The 18,420-nt window shown below is 43.8% G+C and overlaps 2 protein-coding genes across 3 annotated transcripts in view; both read left to right on the top strand.

Annotated features, from left to right (window-relative positions):
• The window catches only part of LOC104066636 (potassium voltage-gated channel subfamily A member 6-like), a 71,689-nt gene that overhangs the window by 31,568 nt on the left and 21,701 nt on the right, over positions 1-18,420 (top strand). The gene's annotated exons all lie outside the window — the stretch shown is intronic.
• The window catches only part of KCNA1 (potassium voltage-gated channel subfamily A member 1), a 58,469-nt gene continuing 58,383 nt past the window's right edge, over positions 18,335-18,420 (top strand). The window contains exon 1 of the mRNA XM_054059491.1: positions 18,335-18,418. The gene's annotated coding sequence lies outside the window, so the exon portion shown is untranslated. The remainder of the gene's footprint in view (positions 18,419-18,420) is intronic.

Below are 18,420 nucleotides of genomic sequence, written 5' to 3'. Positions count from 1 at the left end.
TCTTCTTTTATCAGGGCAGTGTGACATACAGTCTCAGTTATGGACACAAGCTGATCTTTTCTACTCTCACAAGAGAAGTAGACAGAAATTGAGGCTAATGGGCTATGCACACAAAAAGAAGGGAAGGATGCACTTTCAGTTTTAGTAATGCTGAGGGGAAAACAAATCTTTACGTGGCTTCCTTCTGAAATGTGGGATTCAGAGAGTCCTGGCTAAAGTTACAACTACTCCAGGACTGGGTCTCCAAGCCCCAGAAATCTATCTTCCTATATTTCCTCAAATGTAATGGGAAGTCCTGTGACACCTTCTCAGTCTGATTTACTGCAGTGTAACTGCTGTATGACAGATGAGCCAAAGAGCTTTTTGATCCAGTCAGATTTAGGGTAAGTTTGGGGTCTTGTTTTTCGAGGAAGAATTGAGGAAGGCACAAATTGTAGAAGGCTAATCCAGGAGCTGATCAGCTGAACTACATCTGCCATAAAGGTCTATAGAGCCCAAGGTATATGAGATCACAGCTGCATTCATGGGTAATATAGGTATAAAAGAAACAGCAGAAGAAAGAAGAAGCAGCAGCAAGGAGTCCAAATTTATTAATTTTTCAAGTATAGCATTTATATTTGCTATTGTAACTGGCCTATTATAATAGGGTAATATAATATAATATAACTGGCATAATATAATAAGCTAATAAGCTAATATAATAGGCCAATAGAAGTGAATTAGTGATCCCAGTAGATACAATTTGGAAAGTCATTGAATTAGAAAAGATGAAATCAAAGACAGACTAGTATCTCTCCTATTAAGTAACAGTGGCAGAAATTGTGTTGTAGATACAGAGAATGAATGCTGACGAATCACCAGAACCGAGTGGTATTCACTCATGACTTTCAAGAGAAATAGTGGAATTACTTACGACACTATATAATTCATTGAAGTGCAGAGAATAGCAAACATGGTGTTACTCTTTAAAATAGCTTCCACAAGGTTGTCTAAGGAACTGTGGTCTGGTAAATTTGACATTTTTGCTAAGTAAATTAATAGACAATATAAAAAAAATTGAATCCATGAATGCCTGATAAGTGATAAATATTTCTTTGAAGAAGCAAACAAGCACAATGATAATGGTGAGCCTACTTTGTTAGGTTAGATTCCCAGAAGGCTTTAGAGGGAACTGCACAGCCACCAGGTAAGAGGGAAGAACCTGCTATGGTTAAAAATGGGAAACGGGGCAGTCTCTGGCTAACTGATAGAATGGAGAGAAGACACTGTAGACAGAGTCTGTCCTGAGACTTGTGCTGTTCCACACCTTCACATTTGACCTGGCAGAGGCGAGTGACCAGTGGGGTAGTGAACCTCACTGATGATACAAAGCTCTTCAAGGCAGTAAAGAAAAAGACTGATTGTAAAAATGTTGCAGAAGGACCTTGCAAGGTTGAGTGACAGTGCAGTGAAAGTTCAGATAAAATTCTGTGTAGGTAAATGTAAAGTGATGGGTATGGGCAAAAATAATCCTAGCTTCACAGTGACAGGCACTGAGTTGGTGGACTGAGGATATGTAGTTATGATAGATATCGCTGTAACAAATCATCTCAGTGTTCAGTTGCAGTCTAAATAGCAAATCAAATGTAAGTCTCTGCTTGAGGCTTGCAAGTCCTGCTACTCCATCTTCAGTCTGTAACTGGACAATGTTAGATGAAGGTGGGTCAGCAATGTAAGCAATAGCTCTGTTTGAGCAGTGACTGAGTGGCCTGGCACTGTTCCACCTGGAAAAGAGACTGTGGTGGTATGGAAAGGATGACAGAAGTCTGTGTGAATGACATGGGGAGCTTGAATAAAATTGAGTTACCTGTTTCTTCTTAGTAACTAAAGTAGAAGTACTCAAATAAAGCTGTTGGGATCCAAGTTCAAAACATAATGAAGGAAGCAGAACTGGGGAGCTCATTGACAGAGTGGTGAGGAAGCAAGAAATTTAAATGGAAATAAGGGGAGACCTGATAAGCACATTAGAAGAGATTCATAGAATCATAGAGTGGTTAGGATTGGAAGGGACCTGAAAGATCATCCAGTTCCAATCCACCTGCCATGGGCAGGGACACATCCCACCGGATTAGGTTGCTCAAAGCCTCATACAACATGGCCTTGAAGATCATGTACAGTAAACCCTGAGAGCCAGAAAAAGTTAGAAGATGGGGAATTGCCATATATGTTCGTTCTGTTCCTGTTTTTCTTCAGGTGTCTGCTTGTGGTCATTGCTAGAGACGAGTGTGGTGCTAGATGGCCCCTTGATCTGAACCAGTTCTTATGGTTAATTCCAAAAAGGCTGGGCCTCATCTGCTTCACTTACAGTCACATAACAAGTCAGATCTTACAGTTAGGTGCAGACTACAAGTAAATCAACAGTCTAATTTAAATTGGAAAAATCCAGACAAATCACAGCTGTTTTATTTTTGTCTATTATATTAGCAAAACATTTCACCTATTGCACAACACCAAGGTCCTAGTGAATAGGACTGGTTCTTCAGCTGGTGAAATTTAACCCCATTAACGAGAACTGTTCCAGAGAAGAGACAAACTAGCAATCAGCCCCATCTATCTAGTAGGTAGCAAACTATTTATTCTTTAGACTTGCTAGTATTCATGCAGAAGATAGAAACAAAAACCTAGATCTAGAACAAAATCAGATCAACTTAAATAGTAAATTATACTAGATGGGGTTGAACAACTTTAGCCTTTCAATGAGACTTAGATCTGACCTTTCCCAAGCTCCAATGTTGTTAAAAACCTGTTTGCCAATCTTTGTTTTCATTTGAATTTTGTCTAAATATTGCTGGTGGAGATGAGAATAACACTAAAGTAAATTCCAGCTAACTGACAAACATCTATTTTTATTAGTTGCCTTTATGGAGTCCTTAAAACTTGCCCACAGGACCTTAAAAAGTCTTGAATAGTAGCTTGATGGATATAAGCTACACTATGTGGAGTTCATCCTTACTTTTCAAATTAGTTATAGGCATCAGGTATCCATTCCTGGGAAATCAGCAAGTCAATAGATACTACACTGAGCATCTGAAGTTTGTCAAGAAGGGATACAAGGAGTTGTCACCAGAGCAAGATAGGAGTTCTGCATGTATTTGTCTTTGTGACTTGGCCAAATCTGTTTTCATTAATACCCTCTCCAAAGAACTGAACTGAAGTGGTGGTGGTCTTGGTGACACCATCAGGTAACACAAGGCCTGTACAGCACACTCTTGCAGTTTTAAATGGGAAAAAAAGTCTACTCCTTCCCTCAGATCCAGCTGAGCCAGTGCAATTCATGTGTTTGCCTCTGAATGGAGCAGTCTGTGTGTTGTTTTTGTCCATATTAATAGCTCCTAATAGCCCAGGGCATTTCCTGGGTAGCAATTTGCATACTCATAAGGGAATAATTTCCTTGTTTATTAATAGAAAAATAATTTACAGCATGTTTTGAAGTTAACCAGAAAATGACCGTTTCACAGAATCACAGAATCACTTGGTTGGAAAAGATCTCCTGGATCATCAAGTCTAACCATTCCTATCAATCACTAAACCATGCCACTGAGTATCTCATCCACCCTTCTTTTATATACCTTCAGGGATGGTGACTCATCCACCTCCCTGGGCAGCCTGTTCCAGTGCCCAATGACCCTTTCCATGAAAAATTTTTTTCTGATGTCCAGCCTGAACCTCCCCTGGTGCAGCTTGAGGCCATTCCCCTTGTTCTATCCCCTGTCACTTGGGAGAAGACACCAGCTCCTTCCTCTCTACAATCTCCTTTCAGGTAGTTGTAGAGAGTAATGAGGTCTCCCCTCAGCCTCCTCTTCTCCAGGCTAAACAACCCCAGTTCCCTCAGCTGCTCCTCGTCAGACTTATTCTCCAGCCCCTTCACCAGCTTTGTTGCTCTTCTCTGAACACACTTCAGAGCCTCAACATCCTTCTTGTGGTGAGGTGCCCAGAACTGAACACAGCATTCGAGGTGCGGTCTCACCAGTGCTGGGTACAAAGGGAGAATAACCTCCCTGGACCTGCTGGTCACGCCATTTCTGATACAAGCCAAGAAGCCATTGGCCTTCTTGGCCACCTGAGCACACTGATGGCTCATGTTCAGTCGGCTGTCAACCAACACCCCCAGGCCCTTCTCCTCCATGCAGCTCTCCAGCCACTCTTCCCCCAGTCTGCAGCACTGCACAGGGTTGTTGTGCCCCAAGTGCAGGACCCAGAATTTGGCCTTGTTAAACTTCATGCCATTGGTCTCAGCCCAGCGGTCCAGCCTGTTCGGGTCCCTTTGCAGAGCCTCCCTACCCTCCAGCAGATCCACATTTCCACCCAGCTTAGTGTCATCCGCAAAGTTACTTAGAGTGCATTCGATCCCCTCATCCAGGTCATTGATGAAGACATTGAACAGGGCTGGACCCAGCACTGAGCCTTGGGGAACACCACTTGTGACCAGCCTCCATCTGGAGTTAACTTCATGTACCACCAATCTTTGGGCCCAGCCATCTGACCAGTTTTTCACCCAGGAGAGTATGCGCCTGTCCACACCAAAGGCAGATAGTTTCTGAAGCAGAATGCTGTGAGAAACTGTGTCAAAGGCTTTACTGAAGTCCAAGAAGACTACATCCATGGCCTTTCCCTCCTCTGGTAGGTAGGTCACTTTGTCATAGAAGGCGATCAGGTTAGTTTGGCAAGACCTGCCTTTCATGAACCCGTGTTGGCTGAACCTGATCACCTGGTTCTCTTGCTTATGCTTCATGATAGCACTCAAGATCCCCTGTTCCATGACTTTGCCCAGCACTGAGGTCAGACTCATGGGCCCATAGTTTCCTGGGTCCTCCCTCCGACCCTTCTTGAAGATGGGTATAACATCAGCCAGCCTCCAGAAAGTGGAACTTTCCCAGTCAGCCAGGACTGCTGGAAGATGATGGAAAGGGGTTGAGCAAGCATGTCTACCAGCTCCCTCAATACCCTCAGGTGGATCCCATCCAGCCCCATAGACTTGTGAGTGTCTCATTGGGCAAGTAAGTCTCTAACCACCTCCTCTTGGAACATGGGAGCTTTGTTCTGCTCCTCTGTCTCCTGGGTATGAACACAAAGGGAACAACTTTCCTTGCTACTAAAGACTGGGCAAAGAAGGCATTAAGTTCCTCAGCCTTGTCCTCATCTTTTGTCACAGTTGTTGCCTTTACATCTAATACGGACCAAATAGTCTCCCTGGTCCCCCTCTTATTGATAAAGTATTTATAGAAAGATTTTTTGTATCTTTCATTGACTTGGCCAATGTGAGCTCTAGTTGGCTTTAGCCCTCCTGATTCTTCCTCTGCACGATCTCACTTCCTCCCTGTAGTCTACCCAAGACGCCTGTCCCTTCTTCCGAAGTTTATAGACATTCATATTCTTTTTGATGTTCACCCATATCTCCCTGGTCAACCAGGCTGTTTTTTCCCCCACTGGCTCATTCTCCGACACATGGGGACAGCTTGCTCCTGCGCTGCTAGGATTTCCTTCCTGAAGAGTACCCAGCATTCATGGATTCCCTTGCCCTTAAGGACTGTCTCCCATAGGACTTCATGAACCAGCCTTCTGAACAGTCCAAAGTCTGCCCTCTGGAAGTTCAGTGTGGCCGTTGTGCTACCCCCCTCCTCACTTCACCTAGAACTGAGAATTGTATTATCTCACGATTGCTTTGCCCCAGGCATCCTCCAGCTGTCACATCCCCAACAAGGGGACACAAACAGTACACAAACAGTAAGTCCAGGAGGGACTGTACACAAACAGTAAGTCCAGGAGGGTGCCTTCCCTTGTCAGGTCTTCCACCAGTTGTGTGAGGAAGTTGTCATCCACACATTCCAGGAACCTCCTCGACTGTTCCTCTCCACTGAATTGTACTTCCAGCAGACATCGGGAAGAGTGAAGTCTCCCACAAGGACAAGAGCTAACGAACTTGAGAATTCTCCCAGTTGTTTATAGAAGAGCTCATCAGCTTCTTCTTCTTGGCTGGGTGGTCTACAACAGACTCCCATCACAATATCCTCCTTCTTGTGGGCTCCTCTGATTTTTACCGACAGGCACTCAATCCTGTCATCACCATAATCGAGCTTGAGGATATTGAAGTGCTCTCTAAGATAGAGGGCTAATCCACCACCTCTCCTACCTTTCCTATCCTGCCTGAAGCATTTATATCCCACCATAGCAGAACTCCAATTATACGAGTCGTCCCACCACATTTCCATGATGGCAACTATGTCGTAATTTCCTTGCCCTACAATTTCAAGTGCGTTGTGATAGTCAAAGATGCATCATGTAACCACGATCTCTATTATGCTCGCAGTGAACAAGCCTGGAGTGGACTGTGAACCCAGCTTGGTGTCCTTAGGGTCAGCAAGTTCAGCCAGCCGCGTGGGAGAAGCAAATGCTCATTTAAGACTTGCTTTGCTGTGATCTCTTGATCTTTCTTTGCATGCAATTGTGAGGGTCGAGAATAGCAGGACCCCCTCCCCAGTGATTTGTAGGAAGCAGCATGGGGATAGTAAGAATCCAAGCCTAAGTGCTCAGTAGAGCAGAATATGTCTTTACCTGAATATTGTTTGGGAGCTGGAGGTGTCTGTGGAGGCTCAGTGCATACACATCTTTGTGAAGCAGGAGCTGAAGGTAGCATAGCAACACCCCTGGTTTGGGTGACATTTAAAGTGATCTCGGGAAGGTGTAAAGGAGATCCTATGTTTCAGAAAGTCACCTCCTTTCCTAACACACTTCACTATACAGACATGTTTTGTTGCAGATACTTCCAAATCAGCCAGGTACGGTTGCCTACTGCAGTTGCTCACTTTCTGTCTTCTGATTACACTGCACATACAGTATAGTCATTTTGTTGCTTATATCACCATAAAAATAACCACCTAGGACTTTTGTTCATACCAGGCACTCCTGATGGTGACCAGGCTCGGAGCACGGTAGTTCCAAATGGGAGGGACCAAGTGGCAAAGATGCAAATATGCTGCAGTATCTTTAGTATGGGGACCAGATTTTTGCTTCCCTGCTAGGACCTGCTTGGTACTGTGTAGTCCTACTATAACTCAGCCACTCTGCCTCCCTCTGGAATTGCTTCTTGTGTGATCCCTGTTGGCCTCACTGTGGCAGTGGAGAGGGAGACAAAGGGATTACCCTTCCTGCTAGTTTATGGAACTCCCCTTCTCCCAGGGAGTCATCAGATCTCTGCATGCCCTGGTCAGGGAAACACTGTCCCTAGAAAGCAATGTGGATCTCAAAGCCTGCGGGGAAAGGTGGGGTGAAGTGCTAAGTCTCAGTGCTGTCTCACACTATGGGCAGTCCCCAGAAGTAACGTTGACTTTACCCTGTCTTTGGGAACTGCTCCATCCATGAGGTGAGATTAGCAAGGAGCTGGGGGTTGGTGATGGAAGAGAGAGATGGAGAGAGGGCGTTATTACTGCTAATGATGCTTGGTGGTGCTGTGATACTGTTTGATATCTGTGTTGTGAAAGATTCAGACTGTATCATCCATGACTATAGCTCATACAGATCAGTGTGAGAAGCACTGTGGCCCTTACAAGTGGAGTCAGATGTATCAGGGTTACTTTCATGGAGTATACACAGAGAAGGGTATACTGGGTTTCAGTCATACTAAACTACTTGGTCTGGTCTAGTTTAAACACTAATGGGATGGAGAGGGGACACTGCAGCAGGATGAAATACAGGTATGAGAAGAAAAAAGTTAATATATATATATGCAGATTCTGATTGTGCATACACTGATGTGAGTGTCTGGGGTGGCACTGCAGTAAGGCTGGCAAGATCAATGTGACTGTATTTGATTGAGAAGGAGGAAAGCTGACATATTACCTTTCCTTAGCTGCATCTGCTCTGGCCTGTCTTGTTCGTTTTTTTGTTTATTGGTTTTGTTTTGTTTTGTTTCCAGTTCTGATTCCTGTTGAGTTCCTTTCCCCTGAAAAGTGTGACTATACCAGGAAACCTTTCTCTCCTCTGCAGTTTAGTCACTGTTCAAGGCACAACTCAGCAGAGGTTTATCTTCAAGGCTGGGTGCACTGCGTTCATATGGTTTGCAGTCTTCCCAATGAGAGGGAAATGTAATGAGGGAAATATAATGCACAATACTTGGAGCGACTTTAAAGGTGGATTCTGAGTTTTATTTCCACAAGAAGCTAAGGTGGCATTTGTGCTAATAAATTAAACTGACTAGTCCTGGACACTGGAACCAACACAACACAGTGATTGCTGATGTGGATTTTGCTGATGACAACTAATACGCTCCCTAATAATTTGAGGAACTGAGAGTCTAGGAGTTAGAACAACCCCAAATGAACAGTTTGCATGGGGCCAGAATGTTTTGACAGACTTCAGGCCTCATAACTTCCCAGCATAAGGCATGTTATTGATTGTGATGCTTCAGGATGAAATTTATGACAATCAGATTAAATATGATGACTCTTGCTACTTCATAAAACTCAGGGAGAATTTCTTGCACTGAATTCAGACATTTTGGGCTTACTGGCTTGAATTAATTTAGTAGAAATCTCTAGAGAAGCATGATTCTCAAAGAAAATCCATCTTTTGAAAGAGATGCTGAAGGTTCGATCAGCTGCTCGCTCTTGGATTCTGTAGAACTGTACAACAAGCCCGCAAGGGAAATGGCTGGTGTGACATCTGTTGCATTAGATATTTCCTGGCCAAGCCAGGACAATGCTCTTCACACTTCTGAGCGAGCTCCAGGAAGGAACACTTTAGCAACAACTATTTGGTGTTGCTTATCTGCTCTTCCTCTCAGGTTTACTAAAATCAGAGGCTTGTAGAATTTTGCAAGGGACCGTGTAGCCAGAGACTTCTGCTCAAGTTTTTAGTAAATCAGCAATTCTGAAGGTCCCTCCTGCTTGCCTGCTCCACTATAGTATCCAAATTTTGGAGTCCACTCTGTTAATTCTTCTGTAGAGTGAGCTAAGATCCCTTTGTCCAACCCTTCTGCTCTAGGCAAACTATAGGAAGCAAGTCCACCCACATCAGCTGTTCTATAGTGCGTAGTTTTCCTCTCATTTATAACCCTTCTGTCACAATTATATCGCTTCAGCTTTCTCCTTTAATGGCCCCTGCCTCTCCCCAGCTCTGACCCTGTCATTGCAGACCTCTATTTTTCCCTTTGTCTCTGCTGTGGCTGGGCTGTGAGGAGGAGAGCCCTCCAGGAGAGGGCGCAGGATGCATTCGAAGATGAACTGGAGAAAGTTTGAATGCCTGATTTATTTCTTCTTCTGTTTTTTTTTCTGTTCCTCTATAGCTCTGTTTCAGGCGTGTAAATACTTATCATATGGATAAGTGTCTCTAGGACACTCTATATTTTTCTGGTTTTTTGTTTCTGTTTTTTTTTAGTACAGACTATGTAGCTGTTTGCTTTATTTATTTTATATCCTACCCCCCCCCCAAATCTGTTCATGAATTAGTGTCCATGGAGCTGCCCATGCATGCTGGTTTAAAACTCTCCAAGTGGGAAAACTATGCTGACATGACAGTATTGGTGACTTTAGACTTGTGCTGTACTGGCTTCTCCTTTATTGTTTTGGTGATAAAATGTGGGTCCTTTGCCTCACTAGTGTGGGGTGTTATGCCATTGCTGATGGAAGTAGGGGGTGGATGCCTGCTGAGGTTGTCCGTTCAGGGTAACTCGTGGATTTAGATGGGAAAGGTTCAAGGGTGACAGTGTGAGAACAGCTAGTTGCACCACAGGTCTGTTTTGTCAATAGGTTGAACTTCCACTGTTTCCTTCCCTTTTCTAATTTGATTACTTTATATGATCATAGCAGTCCTTTCTGGCTTTAAAAATGATGCCAGATACATTCCCCAGATGATGAGTCTTATATAAAATTATATGAAACATCCCGTTGAAATTGATGAGAGGGGTACTGTTCCAATTTAGAGGTTACAGGGTGACACAAAAAAGCGTAAGAAAAATTATCCTTTTCTACTTAGCTTCTGGAATTTGAGTAGTTATAGAGTTGACCTTGCCAATCCTAAAGCATCTGATTTTGCATGAAAGGAAGCTTGTTATGGACGAGGAAATGCAGCAGTGTTCCCCATATGTGAAGTGGACAGACCTGAGGCTGCAGAGGGCTGAGAACTGTGCCACCAAGGGTTGTCACCAGATTCCTTCTCATGGCAGGGCTGTGGCATTTAAAGTTTCTCTGAGAAAAAAAATATCCATTTTTGAAACAGGAATTATTCTATCATATTGCACTTCAAAATCTTTTTAATTACTGTTGCTATTAATCATGGTGGAATTTATCAGCATGAAGTAACAGCACTGTAATGCTCTCAACCCTTTTTCATTATTAAATATGATGTCATCTTATAGATGAATCTCTAGCCTCAAGATTTTACAGCAGGTGCTCTTCTGCCTCTTTGACAGTGAAGTCTTCTATTAGCTGTGGACAATGGCCCCAAGGACAAAAGCCCTGCTCTGACGTCAGCCACTGTGCTGGACCTACATCTTTTCTCGAGGGCAGTGGCAGCAGATACCTTTGTTATGGTATTTGGCAAACCTTTGTTCCCATGGTCACTTAGCTGTTTGAAGACATTGTTGCTACAAGCGACAAACACAAGTGTGGCCCAGGCTCGTGCAAGACAGTACAGAATAACCAGACTCTTTGGGTCTTAACGTATCTGGAGTCAAGAGACACTCTTTTTCCTGTCCTGTGGCTGCCACAAATGAAGTCTGTCAGAATTTGGTACTGTAGCCTGTGACTGGGGATGCTAGGGACCACAGCAAAGCAGATAGTGAGTAGTCAGGAATGGGCATGTGCTAAATCAGAGAGGTCTATTACAGAGGTCCTGATTTTAGTAACTGAAATTCTATTTATTGCCACCAGGAGATACCCAAACTGTTGCCAGCTTGTAAAAACGGCTCCTTAGTCTCATGTTCAATCAATTGCTAGGAGAAGGAAATGTATTTGGAGGGAATAGACAGAACAGATATTTAGGCACATGTAAAGTCTTTCCTTCAGGTTACAGCAGGAGCTCAGTCAATAGAATCATGTGCATACAAATTGCAGCAAGAAGTGACAGCAAACTGAGCTTATGTGCTCCCAGTGTCTAAAAGCTGTAGCTTTCTCAATGTCAGAAAGTGGCTTGTTCCTGTGAAATAGGACTGGTGTCTCACTGATGGAGCAACCACATCCTGTTGTGAGCTGTAGTAGCTAAGGTGGTATGGGAGATAGAAGGCATACCTAGAGGATTAGAGATGGAACTGGCGGGACATTTCTAGATTTTCTGCTGGCTGGATAGCTGGGATCTAATGCAAGCCAGACAAGCCTACTTGATTCCAGTTAATATTGCTTGTAGAGCCAGAGGGAACAGAACAAGCTCACAAAGCTCACTGAAGAGCACACTTTTGAGGTGTGGTCAGAATGTCTAGTAGCAGTGGTGGCCTTATGTGGTGATCCAGGGACTGGTTTATTCCTCTAGAAAAAGCAAACTCTTTCAGACAGGGAAGACTCTAACGATGTGATGAAGTTCTCAAAGAACTAACAAGAAATGGTTATGATTTTACTCCAAAAGTCATGCCAAGTAGGGATCAAAGCATTTTCTTATCTTGGCCAATCCAGGCTACACCAAATGCACCAGTAGTGCAGCTGCTGAATCTGACAGTCACCACAAAATGTTGCACTGGGGTGGATGCAGGAAACAAATTCCACTCTGACCACTAGTAACATTCCCTGCTGGGGTAGGGTGTCACTTCTAACAGGATGACTGTGATTAAGATGGTTATCCTGTCATTATCTGAATTGCATCTTTTGGGGATGGTTAAGATGACAGAGGCTGTGTATCTGGCAATTAGAGCAACAGAAAGTTCTTTGCTACTAATAAAACAATATATTTAAGGGCACTTGAACCATCTCCTCTTAAGACTCATGTCAGACCTTTGTCTTCATAAAGTTACTGTCCACTGGCCTCATCCGACAAATGCAAGACTTTAAGCCCAGGATTCATTCTGGGGCTGTTGTTTCAGTCCATGCCTCCCCTTTAAAGACTGCAGTGGCATGAAAAGGAAATATGTCAGAAAAAATGTCTCCAAACAATTTTCTCTAGGGACTGGACACAAATTCTTCCACGGGGGCTAGTTAGGGACACAGCTGGAGGTTTCCATGCTGAAACACTTTGCTGAGATGGATAATAAGTTAATGTGTCCTTTCTTCCCAACTAAGGTCAGGCAGACACTCCTTTTTTCTTGGTCCTGCTGACATGGATTTCCTGAGTCATTGCTTATTTCTTTCTCTGTGTCATTGTACCTGCTCACCTGAATATCAACTGTATGCTGCTGGCATGAGGACTTGTTTCTGCTCTTCCAAGGGCTGTATATCAATGTTGAATAATCCAGTAAGAAGTCTCTAGAGCTTGTGTACTGCAAGTTGTTAAACTGGACTGACTTTGGCTCCATGCACGGAGAAAAAAATTGCTCCTTTTAAAACACTGATTCATGTCTTAGAGTGTAGTAAATACTGCCCTACAGAACAGAAGCAAATTCAGCTTCATAGAATAATAGAATCATAGAATGGTTTGGGTCAGAAGGGACCTTAAAGATCACCCAGTTCCAACCCTCCTGCCATGGGCAAGGACACCTACCCCCAGACCAGGCTGCTCAAGGCCCCATCCAGACTGGTCTTGAAATCTTCCAGGGAGGGGGCACCCACGACTTCCCTGGGCAACCTGGGCCAGTGCCTCACCACCCTCATTGTGAAGAATTTCTTCCTTACATCTAGTCTAAGTCTTCCCCCTTTCAATGCAAAGACATTCCCCCTAGTCCTATCACTACATGCCTTTGTAAAAAGTCCCTCCCCAGCTTTCTTTTTCACCCCCTTCAGGTACTGGAAGATCACTATGAGGTCTACTTGCAGCCTTCTCCAGGCTGAACAACCCCAAATCTCTTAGCTTATCCTCGTATGGGACGTGCTCTAGTCCTCTGATCATCTTTGCAGCCCTCCTGTGGACCTGTTCCAACAGTTCCGTACCCTTCTTATGTTGAGAATTCCAGAACTGCACACAATACTCCAGGTGGGGTCTCACAAGAGCAGAATAGAGGGGCAGAATCACCTCCCTCACCCTGCTGGCCACGCTTCTTTTGATGCAGCCCAGGATACAGTTGGCCTTCTGGGCTGTGAGTGCACATTGCCAGCTCATATCGAGCTTCTCATCAATCAGCACCCTTCTCCGCAGTGCTGCTCTCCATGACATCATCCCCCATCCCACACTGAAACCACTGATGATCTTTAAGGTCCCTTCCCACCCAAACTATTCTATGATTCTATGATTCCACGATTCTATGATTGCCTTGACCCAGGTGTAGGACCTTGCACTTGGCCTTGTTGAACCTCATGAGAGATCCACTTCTCCAGCTTGTCCAGGCCCCTCTGGTTGACATCCCGTCCTTCTGGTGTGACAACTGCACTACTCAGCTTGGTGTCATCTGCAAACTTGCTGAGGGTACACTCAATCTCACTGTCAATATCATTGATGAAGATATTAAACAGCACTGATCCCAGTATGGATCCCTGAGGGACACCACTTGTCATGGATTGCCATTTGAACATCAAGACGTTGACAACAACTCTCTAAATGTGACCATCCAAGCAATTCCTATTGACCCAACACTCCACCCATCAAATCCATATCTCTCCAATTTAGAGAGAAGGATGTTGTGGGGGACGGTGTCAAAGGCTTTACAGAAGTCGAGATAGATCACATCCATTGGTTTACCTGTGTCCACTGATGCGGTTACTCCAATATAGAAAGCCACTAGGTTGGTTATACAGGACTTGCCCCTGGTGAAGCCATGCTGGCTGTCACTAATCACCTCTGAGTCCTCCAGGTGCTTTAGCATAGCTTCTAGGAGGATCTGCTCCATGATCTTCCCAGGCACAGAAGTGAGGTTGACAGGTTCCCAGGGTCATCTTGTCTACCCTTTTTAAAAATCAGGACAACATTACCCTTCTTCCAGTCACCAGGGACTTCTGACTGCCATGACTTCTCAAATATCATGAAGAGTGGCTTGGCAACGACAACAGCCAATTCCCTCAGGAACCCAGGATGCATCTTGTCAGATCCCATAGACTTATGTTTAGGTTCCTCATGTGGTCAGGAACCTGATCCTCCCCTACAGTGGGAAGGGCTTTACCACGCTGGTCACCATCTTGTTGTCCATTGACCCAGGAGGAGTGAGAAGAGCCATTGTTTTTCTTAACAGTTTGCAGTGAGGCAGTTTGTTTTAAGGTATTTGAAGCCATTTTAATTGCTCTCTTAGTTAGATTATGTTCATTTCTCCTCACTGCCTTCTTGATCTCAAGACAGGATATAACACACTGGAACATTTTTCTCCCGCCAACACTGGTGCTTTTTCATCCACAGGAAGTTCCTCCAACTGTACCTTTGTAATCTTCAAAATATCTTCCACCTTTTCCTCTTCTTCCTCACCTGTTTGACCCTCTCTTTTTGTCTTAAAAAATAAGCCAAATGCTTCCTTGAATTTTTCTAAATGCAGACTCACCATTCATTTTGCTGATTGCTTCTGGTGGACAGAAAGGTCATTATTTGCCTTGTCCAAAGGTCTTTGTGGTAAGCTAGCCCTCCCAGAATAGAAGGGATAATTGTAATGCCATTTGTGGCTGTGGTGGTTGAGGGGAGGGAAACTCCTTTCTTATGCTCATTATTTCCACAGTCCTTAGGGCTGTGGACTTTTGCAGAATGTCTAACATTAACACTCGGTTTTTGCAGCATCAGGAAAATATCTGAGGACTGAGATATCTGTTGTAGGGGAGAAGAATGGCCAAGTGACTTTTCTTATCAACCATCTTATGGTTTGGGATTTCAAATTCAAAAAGCCATATCAGGCTTCATAACACAGCAAAACTGTATTTCTATAGGTCTTGCCATTATTTTCCATTGTTTTCCCTTGGTTACATGCCATTCTTAAGTATGATGAGGTTTCTGGAAAATAATTCAGCTCAGATGTTTTATGTTTCTTTTTGTTTTGCATCTATGCATTCAGCTTGATTTTGAAGATCCTTGAGAGAAGGCCTAACACAGGCTGAAAGGTTAATCTTCTCTCTGCATCCTAGAGTGCCAGTCCATTGCACTTGCTGGGAATATCATCTGCAGAGCAGAGCATTGCTATTGGCACCTGCTAGTGGGCAGAGAAATGATAGGTTGGAGCTCTGCGGTGGATTGCACCTGGCTGTGGACCTGCTGGAGAATGGTCACTCTGCTCTATGGTGAAACAAGTGACCAATGATTTGCTTAGCTGGTTTTCAGATTTAAGAGTTTGGAATATTTTTGTTGAAATGAAGTTATGTTGGAGGCAATACGTCTCAAGAGAAGAGGCAGGAAAATGTCAGAGTGTTCAGGTGGTGAAGTCACCCTATTCTTGCTCATAGTCTGCAGGTTTAGGTATTACAAATGAAGAGAAGAACTGGAATTTCCCCTGGGAGTTCCTGCTCTAAGCTTGGTAAAGCTTCTTGTTCCACTGCAATGTTTCTCCCAGAAGCAATGAGAGCTGAGGCAGGTTGAGGTTTATGTAGCCCTGTAGAGGAGCAGACAGTGAGGGAGAACTCTGTTGTGACATCCTTCAGCTGGAGCACGCCAGAGAAACCTGGCTGCTGACCCTGCGAGGTGGGCACTGATGATGATTGGAGGTCAGGAGGCTTCATGGCGCTTCCCTTCCATGGCTCCAGATGTAACACAATTTACCTGCATTCTGGGCTAGAAATCAAAACTGGGATAATCAAAGTTCAAGTAAGGAAACCCTAGATACCAAACATGCTTACTTTTGTATCAAACATCACCTGGCAAGGAGGATCACAAGAATAAAATAATCCCAATAAAGGAACTGTTGTTGCACCTTCAGGGGCCACCATTCAGAGACCCTGCAACCTGTGATGGCAAATACGCAAGGCTCATCTTCTGCTAAGTCCAGTCCTTGGTAAATACTGCACTGTATTTGAGAAAGCACAAGTACACTTAGGTAAGTGTTCAAGTAAACAAAACATCTACAATAAGCGTTTGCTTGTAAAGCAGCTGCCCAAAGCACAGGCACAACCTCATCTGACTGAATTTTGTGACTACCTTAAAGGAAGATAATACCCTGGAGGCTCATAACTATTCTCTAGGGTGACAAAGTGGCATTTCTGGGGCTGTCCGACCTCTCCAGTACCAGTGGCTTGCCTTTCTATTGCACTTCTGCCAAGAAGTCAGGCTAGGTTTTTCCTCCCCTGTAACTCTCTAAGTCAGAAATGGATCATGTTATTTCTAACAAGTGACCATGGCCATTTTAAATGGCTCCCCTTTCCACTGGTGTCTTCCCAGATGGTAATGAGAAGGAAATCTGGTGAGGGGTAGTCTGTGAGCAAATTGCAGATTTGATATATGTGTCAGGATTTTAACCTGTGAGAATACACAGTCCTCATGCCTGTCTGCGTTGACTGGTTGCTGCCCAGGTATATCCCACCAGCTTCATCTGTCGACCCCTTTCCAAACTGTTTGTTGGCCAGTGCCAAGGGAAAGTAGGTCAGCTAACTTGGAGACCATCTCTGATTAACCTCCAGCAGTTAGATGTGTGGTTTTGGCCACTGGAGGGCTCCAGTTTTATTTCACAAACATGACAAAATGATACTTAAAACTACCATGGTAGTGGGCCAGAAGGGGGGGATCTAAAATCCTGCAGAAGCCTCATGCCTTATCCTGATGCTTGGGCATGTAAGTTGAAAGTGGGATGTCCAGCTTCCTGCATCATGAACAATCAAGGATGTGGGACATTTGCTTAAAATTCTTTGGATTATTACAATGATTTTCTCGGCCTCCTGAGGTCTGTCTCTGTGCCAGTGCAGCAAGGATATACTTATAAAATCCTTTTTTGTGTAAAGCAGCATTGGCACTGGAGAACGGAGGCAGCAGGGTGTGTGGAAGGAGAGGACGGTGGGAGAAGCAGAGATAGATACATGCCACTTCTGTGAGGTGCTTTTATCAGGGGCTGGGCAGAGGTAGGAAGGAAGGGTATCTCCTGGTTTCACCTGCTTGAATTTATTAAAATTCTGCCTTTTTCTCTCTTCTCCCCTCATTGAGGGACCTGCAGCACAGGAGGGAATTAGGGAGGAAGCTTTTTATTGCAGAGCACTGCAATGAATTAATTGCTTGTCCTTGAAGGAACCACACGTTTTATAGCTGACCCTGAGCTTTATCATCAGGAAAGCTTTTTTATTTCCTTCTTTTTTTTTTTTCCACCTCCCTCAGCTCTATTCCTATTTTTAGACCTTGCTGTTTTCTCAGGGGCTTCACAGTCTATTTTTAAAAGACTTTGCAGGCTGCCAAACCATTGTTATTTTCTCCAGGGTGGCATCAACATAGTACCTATAGTAAACATGTCCAAAGTTTGCAATACATATTTTTTTAAAGAAGACATACATTACTGTAGAATGTGAAAAATGCTTTTGCAAATGCAGTCCCACTGTGAAGTGCTTTATTTCCACAGAGCTTCCTTTTACTTGCCTCATGACTTTCCCCTTTTCCGAAACACCGTTGGTCTGACCGTCAAATTGCTCACTGCTGCATGAACCTGATCTGTACATTATTAGATCATCTACAGTGACTGTAAATCAGGTTTGGTCCAAGTTTTGCAGCACGTGTAATGTTTTTATAAAGATCTTTTTCTTGCCTGTTAGATTGGGAATGAGTTAAACAGCTCAGCTTTGAAAGCAATGTAAGGAAGAGTTTGAAGGGCTTAAAATATGTACAGTAGCAAATATAAGTAATAATTATTGTGATATCATTAATTTCAGTGGCATTTTTCAAATGAATCTGGGATAATCACAGCTTTTTACCTGTGGGGAGAAAGAAAAAAAAAATTAAAGGAAGGAAAAAGTCAGGAACAGTTATGTAAAGATGTGGGAGCAGATGTACTACTGGTGTAAGTTGGCACTGCTCCACTGATGTCAGTCAAACTAGTTGATATGGGGGAACATTTGTCTGCAAGAGAAGCTAGTCTCAGATTCATCAGTGAGCTGCAGTGGCTTCATAAGCTACCACACATCAGCTTAACCCATTGTTTGCCCATGTCATGCTCTGATCCCTTCACAAATGTGAGGTACAACGTCTATATTAAATGTCTTTCATAGATGCTTAAGCCAGTGTCTTTTCTATACTTCCTGATGCAAACAACATTTCTCAAAAGGACATTTTCTGCTCTTTAAACCATGTACGGTCATTCCTTGCAATGTAATAGCTCGGTCGTGTTGTTGAGCTGTAAGTTTACAGGCCACAGACATATGCAGGGTGTCTGCTTGACAACTTCTTCTGTGAATGCCATGGGAAGAGGACAGAGGGAATGTCTGCATGGAAGGT

Source organism: Cuculus canorus, chromosome 1 (genome assembly GCF_017976375.1).
Source record: "Cuculus canorus isolate bCucCan1 chromosome 1, bCucCan1.pri, whole genome shotgun sequence".
Lineage (NCBI taxonomy): Eukaryota > Metazoa > Chordata > Aves > Cuculiformes > Cuculidae > Cuculus > Cuculus canorus.
The sequence above is the reverse complement of the archived record's forward strand: the minus strand, read 5'-3'. Positions and strand labels throughout refer to the sequence as shown.